The 16,147-nt window shown below is 41.9% G+C and overlaps 1 protein-coding gene across 3 annotated transcripts in view; it reads right to left on the reverse strand.

Annotated features, from left to right (window-relative positions):
• Positions 1–1,212: 1,212 nt before the first annotated feature.
• YTHDC2 (YTH N6-methyladenosine RNA binding protein C2) overlaps positions 1,213–16,147 on the reverse strand; it is a 274,280-nt gene continuing 259,345 nt past the window's right edge. For all 3 annotated transcript variants that reach the window (XM_077462267.1, XM_077462265.1, XM_077462266.1), the window contains one exon: positions 1,213–10,993. The gene's annotated coding sequence lies outside the window, so the exon portion shown is untranslated. The remainder of the gene's footprint in view (positions 10,994–16,147) is intronic.

Here is a 16,147-nt window from a genome sequence, read left to right on the forward strand (position 1 = left end):
GGGACTTTGAGGAAGGGACAGAATTGAATACTAATGGGCAACAACTCCACGCTACATACACTGACACTATCATGCCGTGGGCATATTCTGTTTAGAGTAGACAGTGCCAGGGAGAATGCAGCAACTGGACGATAGCTGGCCAATAACGATCAAGACTGGAGTGCTGGGCAGATGAAGGTGACCAAGCATCACTGCAGGCAGGAAGGAAGAATGAATCTCGGACCAAAGTTCTACATGGATCTTGCAGCAGGAGCAGAAGCGCTTTGCTGTGAAACAGGCAGCGGGGTGCGCATGTGTGACACTCCAAGCGCAATGAAGTTAGCACTGTTGTAGCGAAAAACCTTTCCACAGCAAGCCGGCTGTGTCTGTATTACCAGAAGGTTTAAGACTTTCTATGTCTCTCAATGGACCTTTTATGAAGCTGTCAAAGGTGAAATGACAAGAGTGGTAAATCCCATGCACAGTCCAACTGACATCACAATTTGTTAAAATGACAAGTGCTTCTAATGTGTGTCTACTCTTATTATATGTCCCCACTGGTTCGACAGGTTTAAAGACCAGGTTTAAAGACCAGGTTTAAAGACCAGGTTTAAAGACCAGGTTTAAAGACCAGGTTTAAAGACCAGGTTTAAAGACCAGGTTTAAGCTAAATGTAAAGTAGAAAACTTAGGCTGGGTTCACCGGTGTGTTTCTTTTCAACGGTTCAGCTGCAATTTAAGTTTTACCTGAATTTGCACCTGAACCGGACAAAAACACATAAGGACCCTTTTCAAAACAGCACTGTGGCCGCTCCGCACATGTGTGAACCGACACGGTTGGATATTCCAACAAAATCCATTGGATTTTGTGCCAAACTTGTCCTGCATACACGGTCGGACAAAGTTGTCAGAAAATCCAATCGTTCGGAACGAGGCGACGTACGTTGCGTACGACGGAACTACGTAGAGGCTAGTATGCCAATAGCTTTGGTCTCGTAATTTAATCTGAGCATGCATGGCACTTTGTCGGTCCGCAATCTCTAAAAACGAACGGAAAAAGTCTAGATCCAGCTCTCAAACTGTGTCAGAACTTCGGATGGAAAAAGTCCGATAGAGCCCACACACAATCGGATTTTCCAACAACATAATCCGATCAGACCTTTTCAGTCGGAATTTCTGACCGTGTACAGGGCAACAGAATTTCTATCACAATATAAATAAATGACCAAACAAATTAGAATCATAATTTATTGTAATTATAAACAAGTGATAGAGTGCAATATGTACAAAATAGTGGAACAGGGATAGACCAATGCAGCAGTAACTTGCACTAAACTAAAAACACATGGCTACCTGGGTATAGGTCAGGAAGCAGCTCAGAACTGCCTGACCTCTCATCCAAAGGCTCAGTGCTCGCCTTTGTTATCCTGCCACATTATAAGGTAAAAAAGGAGAAATATAACAAGCACAGAGAATATTAGGACAGTAAAACATTTTGTATTGTTGTTGTGCCTGTTAGAAACCAACATCAATATTAAAGGAGCGCAGTATTCTTTTATATATTATATTTAGTAGAATCAGTGTAGACACCAAGAAAAATGCTCTATACACTATACTACTTTTTAATATTTCAAATTTCCTCTTTATTCCCAAAGCTGTATCAAGGTTGATGGGGCTGTGAAAGACCTGGTGAATTACCATGGGCAAACTGAATGATGCAGCTTTGGGCTAATGGCAGCTCTGTGCCATCAGAAACCGTGATTCTGAAAGAATCTGTTTTTCCACTAAATAGAAGGGCATTTTCACACAAGGAGTTTGCCTGGGTCTGATAGGCAATAGATGTCAGGGTCCCAACAGCTTTGCAACAGACAGAACAGGGAATCTTGGGGGTTTTAAGAAGGTGGCTGTGTTAACGACTTGTAAAGCAGACCCCCCTCTTTGCTGAAATGCTACATGAATCTGCAAAAAAAACCAAAAAACGGTTAGATAATATAGCTTGCTTTTCTCTGAGAAAGATAAGGGTGACGTCATCCTGACGAGACCATTGGGAATTTTAGCTTAGATTTAATGGAGTAGGTGATCCAGCATCATCTCATTAGAACTGGGCTACTCGGGATGATGACCTCAAACCCTATAGTACGAAAGACTGTGGAAGCATATTCAACTTTTTTACCCAGCTTTTTCTTTTTTTGCAGTTTATTGCAGCAAAAGGGAGGGTGCGCCCTAAAAAGGTGAACCCAGCTTAGAATAAAAGGCTCACTTTAAAGTAATGTAATGTAATCTCCACAGGCATTTTACTGGCCTAATTCTGATTTGTTATTGTCCTTCTGATGCCCCAGTGTCTACTGTAAGCAGTGACATTAGTGCTGTGAAATTCCTCTATTCTTCCTTTATCATTTTAACATATTCTCAGTATAATAATGTAGGAATCGGTCTACAAGGCTAGAGCCAAAATTAACATTGTTGACTTAGCTATTTTTTCTTTATTATTATTTTAAACATGCAGTATTAGTGCTGTATCAAGGTATGGTTTATTAAAAACAAAAACCATAAAAAAAAAAAAAAAAAAAAGAAAAAAGAAGAAAAACTCCTTCAGCCACAAAGTTTGTGGTTAAATCTCTGCCAGATTTTTAATGTCTCCATTGAAGTGATTTCTCCTTACTTCTAGTCCCAGTGTCACCCTGTCGTACCTCAATACACATCACCAAGAAAGAAAACAGATCAGAAACCTATCCAATAAGGACACAGACAGAAATCCTTACTCTATCAAAAACAAAGTCCTGGCTAGAAATGGGCTACAAATATTTAACTCCATTTGAAACAACAGTTTACTATATCTAATGGAACTGACTTTGGAAACACTTAAAGCGGGATTCCACCCTAAAGTGGAACCTCCGCTGATCGGATCCCTCCCCCCCTCCGGTGTCACAATTGACACCTTTCAGGGGGGAGGGGGGTGGAGATACCTGTCAGAGACAGGTATTTTCACCCACTTCCGGGCATAGACTCCCGTGGGAGTCTACGCCATTTCCTGCCCTGCCGCGCTGTCTGCTGGGACACACACGGGTCCCAGTGACAGCGCAGAGATTTCCTATTGCGCGGCGCGGCTCGTGCATGTGCAGTAGGGAACCGGGAAGTGAAGCCGATTCGCTTCACTTCCCGATTCCCTCACCTAGAATGGTGACTGCAGCAGCCGAGAGATCGATCGGCCTCGGCTGCCGGCATCGCTGGAACCCGGGACAGGTGAGTGTCCATTTATTAAAAGTCAGCAGCTGTAGTATTTATAGCTGCTGGCTTTTAATATTTTTTTTTTTGGTGGAATCCCTCTTTAAATGCACATCATCTTTAAATTGAACAGCTCAGACTTATTTTTATTTGAAAATGTGTCTACAAGGCCACAAGTAGAAAAATGATTTGTATATTGTTTCGGAATAGAAAACAGCATCACAAACTATCTTTATTTTTTTTCCTTGCTGATTTACCGATCACCATCCATTAAAACGACTGTTTCCCAATTAGCATGCTTAGGCTTTATACACATTGGGATTCATTGTATAAGAGCAGTGTGCACAGCAAGCTTTCACAAAGTACTTGGCAAGCTTTTAGCAAATGTTAAGCAGCTTTGATAAAGTTTTTAAAGCAAACTTCAATTCCAGTATTGCATGCTATATAGATCTTAACAGTAGTGCTTAGGGTCACTTTAAACAAGCTGTCAGCAGGACTCAGCAACCATTTAACAAGCTTTGATATGTACAGACGCTTACTGAAGTCTGCTAAAAGCTTGTTTAAATTGAAAATCTGCACTGCTATTAAGATCTGTGTTGTGTACTAAAACAAGGCTGCTTGAATCTGTCTGAAAACTATAAATGTTTAGTAAAAGCTTGCTGTACACATTGCTCTTATATAAGCTAAAGCCTATATGTACAGGGCTTTAAAATAAACCTGCTAGGAAGCAAATAGGTGAGCCGCCAGAGCTGACTTGCTTCTTAATCTGGCTCCACTATCACCAACATAAAACCAATATGCAAATTAGGAATTTGGTCTTTTCAGCCTTAAATTGCTGTTTATTTCAGGTCAGCGACTCACTAAAAGTGAAGCCGCAATAATGAGCACAGTTCTGACATTCTTTAAATGTGTACTCAAATAAGAACTGAAAATAAAAAACAAATCCTAAAAGTCATACACAGCCTATGTTCTTTGTGCTTCAGTTGTTTTATGCAGGCATTACATCAGTCCACCACAGTCATTTTAAAAACCTTTTAAATTTTTGAAAACCTGTAATGCAGGAGAATTGACCCCAAACTCCAACTTTAGAGGCTCCTTGCTAATCTCACAGAAATCCTGTTGTAAAACACTGCACTAAAAAACAGATTGAAACCTACTTTAGCAATTTGAAAGTGATTGCCTATACAGAAAGCTGAAGGAGGAAGTTACAGAGGATAGGCTTTAGTATGTATACTCTTACTAACTTATTAATGTGCTCTGTGGATTCTGGCAGCAGTTGACTACACAGAATTGAGATGAAGTAAATTTAGTGTGGTTGCAGTGCTTTCTGGACAGCCATAGATGTATACAAATTGCTCCTAATTGTTATCTGGTACTGTTCATTAAAGTCCAAAAGAACTTCCATTTTGAATGAACTAAATGCACACAGGTTTGCAAAGTCTTAGGTTGGCCATACAGGGAGCAAATTCGCTAGATAGAAATTTGCTAGATTCCCCCATCAACACAGACCTGCAGAGCCATTGTGTTCTCCTGGCAGGGGAAGCCATTCCTGCTAAGAGAACACAGTGATTACTGCTAGCGGCTAGAGCAGCAGCTAGCAATAAATGCATGTAAAATCTGGAAGGCTGGTTGTACCCAAGTTGATCGATCAATCAACTAGGGTACATCCAGCCTGCCCATACATGGTTTGAATTTCACAAAATTCGAACCATCTATGGCTGGCTTTACAGTTTGTTTTATTTATAAAGCAGCCACACATCTGAGAAGACGTTTGTCCCCTGCGTGAATGTGTAGGGAAGGACCCTTCCTATGGTCGAAGCAGTGGTCTCTCCAGAGGTCTGACTCTTGCTGACCTTTGCTGGTTGCAGAACAATAGGTCTGGCTCAACAGGGTGCATGCATCAGACCTCTGCAGAGGGACTACTGTTTCCACATACAGAGGGCAAGGGTCCTTCTCTACAGTATTTTGGCAGAGGCCAGTCTTTTCTACTCATTTTGTGGCTGTATTCTAAAGAAAATTGTTGTAAGATTTTGAACACCTTTTGTTTTGATCCACCTGGAATATATTTAGTCAATTTAAACTTAAAATTCTATTGGGCTTTAAAATTAAAGTGGTAATAAACCAATGAGATGAAAAATTAACAAAGCATATCCCTCTATAGTATACACTTGCATTGATCCAAAGCACCTAGTGCGATTTCTAGCTTTTTCTCCTTTATCTGCATGAGTGACTTCTGATCAAATATTCCAACACCAGACAATGCCTGCCCCTTCTTCTGAACACAGCAAGTGGCTGACAGCCCCAGCTATGCATGTTTCTCTAGGAGACTGTGTATTTGGGGGGGGGGGGGGTGCCCATTCCCTCCACTCAGGTCTCAGATCACACTCAACTCTTCTCTCTGTGCTGTGCAGTGTATGACATCAGATCCCCACCCCTGTCTTCTAGAGCTTATGAAGGAGGATTTGTTTCATCTCTGTGCATGACCCAAGACTAGTCACTTCAGTGGGTATATGTAAGGGCTTACAACCACTTTAAACCAAGCAGTGCCAGCTCCCAGATTTCTGTCATCACAACCTTTAAAGCTAATCTACACAGGTTCTTCTAAGTCACTGTGCTTTTGATATCAGAACTAAAATAAAATCATGGAATCGTCAAGATTGCGGAATATAGAAAATATTAAGCTCAGTGATCACTATTAGAGAAGCTACAATTAAACAGTTCTGCGAAGCACTACATTTTACATATTTCATCCAAAATGACCCAGTACATCTTTTTGTCAAAAAGAATTACAGTAAATGTTCACCCTATACCTACAATAATTTGCCAAATTAAGGGGAAAAAACTAAAAGCATTCTCAAAATGATCAATGGTGGGAGAGTGAAAAGACATAACATGGCTCCCACTGATCAATTATCCAGTTCAAATAGCTCAGGGATATGCAATTAACGGACCTCCAGCTGTTGCAGAACTACAAGTCCCATGAGGCATAGCAAGACTGACAGCCACAAGCATGACACCCAGAGGCAGAGGCATGATGGGACTTGTTTTGCAACAGCTGGAGGTCCACTAATTGCCTATCCCTGGTATAGTTAGTAGTAGTCACATTCCACTGGACTTGGTCTGATATAAAGGTGTTTTATATCTTACCTAAGTCACTTCCTCAGTGCAAATGAATGTCATGCACCAGCACTTATATTCACAGACAGCTCAATCCAATAACCATGGTTTGTGTTAAGGCAGATGTTAATTGTCCAACAAGAGGATGGAAGGTTTGGAAGCTGAGGGACCACCCTGTTCTAGTTCATAATCTCATCCATTGTTGTAAAATCACCATGGTAGAGATGTTAAAATGGCACTCACATGTCTCTACTCCAGCGATTTGCCAATTTACACATTCAGACATGTGAATTAAAAAAATGTACACTTATGCAGATTTACCCACCAAGGGTGGTATTATTTAACTAGAACAAGATGGTTCCACAACATTCACAACTCCCAAACAGTTCTTGGATATTGAATATCTTCTTTTTATTGAATTGGCGATTGGAAAAGGATGTCTGTGCTACCTGTGTGGGTAAAGAATCTGGAGTATGTTTTTAAAACTGAAGTGGCAGGAACACGTTACAAAACATCTTCAACATTACAGAACAGCTCCAGTTGCATGTGATTGGCTACTACTAGTTAAACTGTTGATGGGTTTTCCCATTGAAGTGACTAAGTTCAGGCCATGAATGCACAGAAGACAATGTGGAGGATTGGGAGCATTAAGAAGACTTGATGAGTAATGCCATGGAGATGTCCTCACGATTCTAGCCAATTATTCTCTAGATGATCATCTGGATATAAGCAGTGCTAGCAAGTTCAAACAAAATTAACAAATATTCAGAGATTTTATAAGCTACAGAAAAGGTTTACTTAATCTGGCGTTCTTTATGCATAAATTAAGCATTGTACAATAATTACTAACGCTCCAGACTACTGTGATGCATATACCATAAGGATCCATGTTGTGGAATTACAGATTTTTCAGCTTATGGAAAGCATTAATAAAAATTCATTGTTTACATTTATCTTGCATCCATTGCCCAAAGTAGGCAGTTTCAGTGCCTGCAAACTTAAGACTATGTCTGGGTTAATAAGTTATGCACAGCACAAAAGGCAGTTTTGAATATTTCATATTTCACTTAAACCACTCTGCCATGTAGGCAGTTTTAGAGTCTATAAATTTAGGGTTAGGTCTGGGACAGTGCTTTATGCAAAAAGGGCAGTTTTCAATATTTCATATATAACTTTATCAATATGAGATCCCTCAACATTCTAAAAGACCAGTATCTTGGTGGATTGCATTCTAAAACAGCATGTATTTCATGCTATGCTGTACTGTGTTAGCAAATGAGAAGCCCTATGGTCTTGCTGCAAAAAGCTTTGAATTATTGTGTGTGTGTGTGGGGGGGGGGGACTACAAAAGAGAAACAAAGTAAAACAATGGCAAAAAAGTAAAATAGAAACACTTATAACAATACACAATTAGTGACACTTTACAGTGCTGGCACACTTCTTTCATTTAGTAAAACCTAGCCTCCAGGGCAACAAAACTTCATCAAATTTGCTCCCAAGCATGCCAAATACGCTGATTACTCCAATGCAAATACTTCTCAGCACAGAACTAAAGAGCCTGCATTGCATTGTGGTTTGCAGAGGAAAACATACTGAAAGCAAACCTGTAGGAAGAAGTAAACCCAGATAAAACTGATACGTACCCCTTTGTGAAATAATCTACAGCTGAAATTCTGCCCACTGAGTAGGCTTGTTAACAGCTACAGTCACACAAATGATTAAGGCCTGTGTAAATTGTTGTGGCCTGAGCAATCTTGTTTACTGCGACAGTTTAGAGCGCTTAGGTGCAGCCGTTGGCCCTGTTCACTATAATGACAGGTTGCCGATGGCTGCAGCTATTCACAACTCTCTGCACAGCCAGCAGTAACTTCAATTAATCGCTGGCTGTGCGAACAGATGCGAATAGCCTGTCATAGTGAATAGACCTGTCATAGTGAATGGGGCCAGAGGCCGCACCTAACCACTCTCATCCAGAGCTGTAAACACAAGATTTTTGTTGCTACAATTCCCACCAGTCTTAATCACGGCTGTGAACGTAGCCTTATCATCCCCAAACTGCTATGTCTAAGCTTCCTATCAAATTCCAGGCAATGTCATGTGGAAGGCTTGTTTAAATACAAACTACCAGAATGTGCATATTTGATTAACATTTTGATTATCAACTTTGCCTGCTTTCCCTTTTACTGAATGCCCAGAGAACAAGCCCACTGCTGACAAATTTAGAAAATGTGTTAGACTGTCTCCAGCTCTTTACTGGAACAAACTAATAGCCAATTAGAATCTGGGGGTGATCTCGCAATACTTGCCCTGGCTTTTTAGCTTCTCGGGCATCACTGAGAAGGGGAATGGGTGGGAATAAATAAAGTGACAGCATAAACAGAATCCCTGTCTGTATATTCTCAACCAAATTTCCACTCTCTGGACTGTCTGTGAATTTAACTAAAGTAGATCGACAGCGCTTCTACAGTAGGGCTGTTTTCTTTCTGCGGCATGGAGTGCCCTAGGCAATTGTTTCCATCTGCCTATATGCAGGTCTGGCCCTGCACAACACCATTTCATGAGGAAGAGAAAGGGGGAAACATTGTAAGCCAAACAAGCTTTACTGTATGACATAGTAAACTGGACCTAGCAAATAAAGTTTGCAGATTGGAAACAATAGCATACGAATGACTACTGAACTGATATCCCTTCATTATCCAGTTACAGGCTAAACTAAGCTGTACCAAGTTGACTGCAGTGGGGAAAAAAGTAAATAGTCAGACCTTTACATAGTGTCTATGCAGATCTGGATGAAAAAATGGCTGAACAGAAATTATGGCACAGAATTATTTTGGCAAATTCAGGATTCAACTGTATATTTAACCATTTGAATTTACTTGCACTTTTAAATATTTTTATATATGTAATAAAGGATTAAACAATGGAAGACAGATAATTAACATGTAAAACACATGAACACTGGAAATATGTGCAGCTCTTAAAACAACTGAACATCAAGCAGCTTGTAAAAGTGCCCTTTTAATAGCCACCTCTTCTTTAATAAAGCTCTAATGATTGTTAATTATAGGGGCTATAACAGAGAAGAATATAAACCTTACTCCTCACTCCCAGAGCAGCTGTCTTTTTAATGCGCTCCTCCACTCCTGCAATGTGGACAGGCCCTCAATGTCCTAGCATGCGGTACAGGACCGCTACTCCTGTAATGTACATATTTTAAGTGAGACGGGCGGTCACACAACTGTTGAAGAAAAGTGGCTTGGTTGAACTGATGGTCTGGCAAGGAGGAAGTCTGCGGTTATATGTAGACATGTAATCCTAACGAGCATTTGAGTACTACTACAGAAAGGGGGAACTACCAAAAAAAGGCTTTTTTTTTTTTTTTTACAAGCCAACTGAACTTAATCTTCAAAAATTGATGTTTTTGTTTTTTTTCTGCAAACTGATAATCCCAAATTAAAAGAAAAAAAAAAAAAAAAAAACTCATACGCAGCATTTTCTGTCTGTTGTGGATTAGAAGCACGCATGTGAACTTATAGACCACAGTTTGGGTCCCAACATTCAATTCAATATTCTACAGTCTGTCAAATGTATGACAAGTGACTGTCTATATATGTCTTAGTCATTTCCTTTGCGTTCCGTTGAAATCGATCACATGCACTGACCCCACCGAAATGAAACCAAATTCAACTTAAAAAAATGCACTATAAAGAAAAACAATGAAACACTTATTTTCAATGTCTTTGATAACAATAAGAAGAAAACTGGAATTTTTGAAGCTTTACAGCGCAGGCAGATGATTCAAAAATTTATAAAATCATAAAATTTGCTCTAAATTTTACCACTAATTCTTCATGTTTTCTTATTAATTGAAAAATAGTAGAGTGCTCAATTGCATTTTATAACTTTTGTACATCAGAAACCTATGCACGTCTTTAAAAAAAAAAAAAAAAAAAAAAAAAGGACAGGTATTGACAAGTTTATATCCCCGCACATGTTTTACAATTTAAAAACATTTTTTTTTTTTTTTTTACAATGTACCTCACTTTAGAGATAAATCCAGCTGCTGCTATACTGTATGTTCCAGTTTGTTCAGCTAAATCTTCAACAGCTAGAGCTTCTTGGTATACGTATGCTTCAAAGGCTCCCATGTTTATATACAAACAAAATGATTTAAGAAGGAATCAAGGTACAACAGATTTCTGAAAAATATAGCTTGTATAGTAGTGTGTTGTAGTGTGTAATTTTATAATTTGTAGCTAATTGATTTAGACTGATCATGCATATTCAGGTGACCAGAACCAGAAGTCCCTGTTATTTTAAATGAAATACAATATGGTTTAGAATGAACATTCGAACGTCATAAAAAAAAAAAAATTATTGAACATTAAAACAGTGCAATTTGCTTTACAAAACTGACTGAGTGAATTTCATACAGGACAGCTGTCAAGTACTAAAATGGTCAAGGTTCCCAAATTCTTCATTCCAACAGTTGCTGCATTTCTCATCTTGACCAGCTAAGAATACCTAATTTGCCCATCTTGATCCAGGATACTATTTTTCAGTGTTATTCTTAGGATTCCAGCCTTTTGGATCAACACAGGGAGGTTGTAAACATTTCAGTGCAGTTAACGGAACTGATTAACAGCATTCACAGTACATCACGACTTTAATACCTGTCAAAGAAATGTAAAAAGAATTAGATAATCAATGAATCCAACAGTGCCTTACATTTCTATCACAACTATGGTTCCTCTGTTAGCTACAGTACATTCAGGGTTTCTACATCCTAATGGCTTACTCCAATGACCAAAATGTGTTCCTACGATGACGACTTTGAAGTGCATTACACAAACAGCGTTATCTTTTTGTTTTTTTACTACAGGACACATACAGGGCACTCACAACCAGCAGTGGCATGACCGGGACTTGTGTCCTTATCCACTTCAGCCCCGGAAGATTTGTGCCCCCTTAACCGGTTCCTGACTGCCGCACGCCGATATATGTGGGCAGAATGACACGGGTGGGCAAATACATCCCAACCCCCCCAATAAAGGTTTAACCCCTTGATCGCTCCCCAGTTAACCCTTTCACCCCTTTTCCAGTGTCACTAATCGGTGTATTTGTGTCACTGGGGACACTAGTTAGCCGTCAGGTTATTATAGCGTCAGGTACCCCCATATTTACTACCTAATAAAGGTTTCAACCCCCTGGTAAACGCTTAAATCCCCTGTCGTCATTGTCACTAATCAATTGCCATATTTTTGTCACTGGTGACGCTAGTTAATCGGTTAGTTTCATCGTCAGGTATTTATAACCTCAGGTAACCCAATATATTACCTAATAAAGTTAATAACCCCCTGATTGCCCCCTGGTTAACCCTTTCACCCCGTCACCAGTGATCACTGTATTAGTGCTATGGGTGACACTGGTTAGTTTGTTTTTTATAGCATCAGAGCACCCGCTGTATATTACCCAATAAAGGTTTAACCCCCTGATCGCCCGGTGGGTGATATCAGTTAGCTTTTAGCATCAATCAGGGTCTTTGTTTCGCCCCAGGCAGCGTCAGATTAGTGCCAGTAGCGCCAACACCCACGACACACCATACACTTGCCTTAGCAGTATAGTATCTAAACGGAAAATATGTGAAATATGCAACGCTTAAACAATCATATAAACCGTGACAAGCGATAAGAATAAAATAATATGCACAAGTGAGTCAATAATAGGACATATGATGTCTATATAAAAGGAAACTTCAACGTGCAATATATACACACACATTATATATATATATATATATATTATATAAAAAAAGGGGGGGTGGGGTGTCAGTGGCAAGCCTCAACTTCATATACAAATTATGATGATAATCCTCAACCACATATATGTGCATATGATATGGCGAGTGACTTTGTATGCATAGGGTGTGATAACAATTGATAGTAGATCCACCACCAGAGACACCAGAGGGATTGAACTCAAATAGGTGTACACCTAGTGAGTCAAACTTTGTGGTATAATGTAACAAGGGGATCAGGTTCACAATCCAGGAATGAGCTCCAGGTAAATATGGGATGTGAGTCGAGTCAGTAGATATGGGGCAATCAGCCCCACCGTTAAAAGGATGAAGGCAGGCATATAGACAGTGGTCTCAGCATGCTCTCTCAATGCATTTTGACCCCAGATGATGACTTAAGTCGAAACACGTTGGGAGAACATGCTGACACCACTCATCTTCTATACACGTGCTTGTTTTTACTGCTAAACGTGAGTATTTATTTTGCTTTTTTATATATTAAACATGTTCAGTACGGAATTATGCTATATTAGGGCTGGGTGACATTGTGGAAGTAATGCAACAGTGCATTAACCAAAACAGTACTGCGTTTTCATCGAAAAAACAGGAAAAAATTCAATTGCAACTACACGGCCGTCTGCAAAACTTTGCAGCCAAAACAGGCATCAGCCGATGCACTGACGTCTACCTTGTAGAACTTGGTAAACGTATGGACAGACGACCAGGTCTCTGCCTTACACACCTGAGTGACAGACGCTTTGTGTCAGAAGGCCCAAGATGTTCCGATTGATCTCGTAGAGTGGGCCGTGACTGGAAAGGGAGGCACCTGCCCCTTCAAGGCATAGGCTTGGACTACAATCTGTCTGATCCACCTGGAAATAGTGGCCGACGAGACCACCATGCCCTTCTTAGGACCAGCCACCGAAAGAAACTGAGTCTGACTTCCGAAAGGAAGCAGTGGCAGACAAGTACACCTTCAGAACCCTAATCACATCCAGAGCGTGAAGGGCCACCTCCTTGGGGTGGTTCGGCTTAGGACACAATGATGGCAATACAATGTCCTCATTGATATGAAAGGCTGAGACCACCTTCGGTAGAAAGGATGGTTGCGGACGCAACACCACCTTATTCCTGTGGATGACCAGATAAGGCGACTTGCAGGACAAGGCCGCCAGTTCAGAAACCCTCCTGGCCGATCTGATGGCCACCAGAAAGACCACCTTCTGTGAAAGGGTCAGCAGAGGAATCTCCCTGATATTCTCAAACGGCGGCTTCTGAAGCGCCAACACCAGGTTCAAATCCCACGGGAGGTAACTGAGGACGTCCCGGAGGGACTACACGTCGCACCCCCTGCACGAAGGTACTCACCAATGAGTGAGACGCCAGGGGTCTTTGAAAAAAGACAGCCAGATCTGAAATCTGCCCCTTGATGGTGCTCAACGCCAACCTCTGGTCTACACCTTGCTGAAGAAACAGCAGGATCCTGGATATAGAGAAGGAGCGCGGATGCCACCCTTTCCCCTCACACATGGAGATGTAGGTCTTCCAAGTACGATGGTATATCTTCCTAGAAGAAGATTTCCGCACCCTCAGCATAGTTGGAATCACTGAGTCCGACAGACCCCTGTTCCTCAATACCTGGCTTTCAATAGCCAGGCCGTTAAAGCCAGCGAAGGTAAAGCAGGGTGAAGGATTGGACCTTGAGATAGAAGGTCCTCTCTCAACGGCAGTCGCCAGGGAGCGCCTGCCACCAGGCGCACCAGGTCTGCGTACCAGGCTCGCTGAGGCCAATCTGGGGCAACCAAGATAACTGGAATCCCCTCGGCTTCTACTCTGCGAAGCAGATGTGGCAACAGTTTCTGCTGAGGAAAATCGTAGATCAGCTGGTACTGATCCCAAGGAGCCACCAGCGCGTCTGCCCACGGATCTCTCTTCCTGGACACGAATCTTGGCACCTTCCGATTGAGCTGGGAGGCCAATAGATCCACATCTGGTGTGCCCCATTTCAGGCACAGCCGCCTGAATATCTCCGGATGCAATGCCCATTCTCCTGGATCCAGCATCTGACTCAGATAGTCCGCCTGCCAATTTTCTACCCCCAGGATGTAAATGGCCGACAGGACTGGAACGTGTCGCTCTGCCCACCGAAGTATGTGAGCGACCTCCCGAGCAGCGGCTGAGCTTCTTGTTCCCCCTTGGTGATTTATATACACCACAGCCGTGGCGTTGTGTGACTGTATCGGACGCCCTTGAAGACACGTCGACCACGTGTGGAGGCACAGCCTGATCGCTCTCAATTCAAGCAGATTGATCGGCAACTTGGATTCTTCCGTCGACCAGAGGCCCTGAGCCGACTGAATCCCCATCACTCCACCCCAGTCGGACAGACTGGCGTCTGGTGACCACCATCCATTTCAGAGGAAGGAACAATTTTCCGGCCTGAATCCCTGGGGACCTAAACCAACAGATCAGGGAGTCCCTGACTGGCAGGCTCACCTGAATCTGCCGATCCAGGGACAAAGGAGATTTGTCCCATTTTGTCAAGATCTCCTTTTGCAGGACTCTGGTGTGGAACTGGGCATAAGGTACTGCCTCGAAGGAGGCTACCATGAGCCCCAGCACCTGCATGCAAAAACGGAGTCATGACCACTTGCGGTTCAACAGTAGTTTGACCGCAGATCTGAGAGTCAGCAATTTGTCTGAGGGGAGAAAAAAACCTTGCTTCCCTGGAGTCCAATATTAACCCCAGATACTCCAGACGCTTAGTCAGCCACCCAAACGCTTGCAGGGTCTGCAAGGTGATCGCCACATCCTCCTCTAACTCTGAGGCAGAAGAAGCTCTCAGGAGGAGATCGTCTAGGTAACCCACGATCGCGATCCCGTGTTGTCTCAAAAACTCAATACTGGAGTTAGTACTTTGGTAAAGACTCGGGGGGCTGATGCCAGGCCAAATGGAAGAGCCACAAACTGGTAATGGGCTTCCCCGACTGCCAAACGCAGAAACTTTTGATCCCGGAGGCATATGGGTATGTGCAAGTAGGCATCCTGAATGTCCAAGGACGCCAGGAAGTCCCCTTGATGGAGTGCAGCGACTACTGAGCGAACCGATTCCATTCTGAACCTCTGCACTTTTACTAAGTGATTGAGGGCCTTCAAGTCCAAGATTGGATGTACCCCTTCCTTCTGGGGAACCACAAACAGATTGGAGTAGAACCCCGGTGTAGCCTTATGAGTTTATGTGAAATCTCCATTAATAACTGTACAATATTGTAATTAGAAATATATTTCCGTTAGAGGGAAATATATATTTAAAGTATTGAGTGTTGTGTTGGTGTTACTGTAATTAGTTCAACTTCAAAGCCTGGCCTTTTGTTTTCCCTGATAACATGTCACCTGGGAAGTAAACAGCTTTCTTTGACTCATCCAATCAGGCTGTTCCCAATATACATTTACTAGGAACAGTGACCAATTAGGGAGAATTATATTAGCCACACTACAGAAAGTAGGGGGGGATATAATGCTTTGTGAGCAAGCCAACTCACTCTGGTGTGGGAACACACGGCAGTCACCACGGGCTGACCTGAAGTTAACAGGTAATCTAACTCTAAACTTGCACCTTATATTGTATTGTAAATATGGTTCTGTGAGTAATTTGTAAATATTATGTAAGCCAGGGGACCTACACTGTACATTGTGTTGTAAATACTGTCTGGTGTGTAATTTGTATATATTGTGTAACCCTATAAATGTGTATTGCTGATTGAACTACCTCTTTTGTACAAAATCTCTCAGATCTAGATATGTATATGTCCATACTACTACAATGATTGAGGTGTATGCACATAATCAAATAATAGTCAACACCTGGAAGCGTTCCGATTCCGGAACTGGTACAATCACGTCCTGATTCAGCAAGTCCCTCACCGCCCCAAAAGGGCCTCCCGGCGAACCGGGGACACGGGTATGCTGGAGGGGAAGAATCTGTTTGGCAGCCAAGAGAGAAACTATATTGTAGCCGGTGGAAATCAGA

Source organism: Lithobates pipiens, unplaced genomic scaffold (assembly GCF_037356315.1).
Source record: "Lithobates pipiens isolate NorthernLeopardFrog02 unplaced genomic scaffold, aLitPip1_a1.2 Scaffold_3, whole genome shotgun sequence".
NCBI classification, from domain to species: Eukaryota; Metazoa; Chordata; class Amphibia; order Anura; family Ranidae; genus Lithobates; species Lithobates pipiens.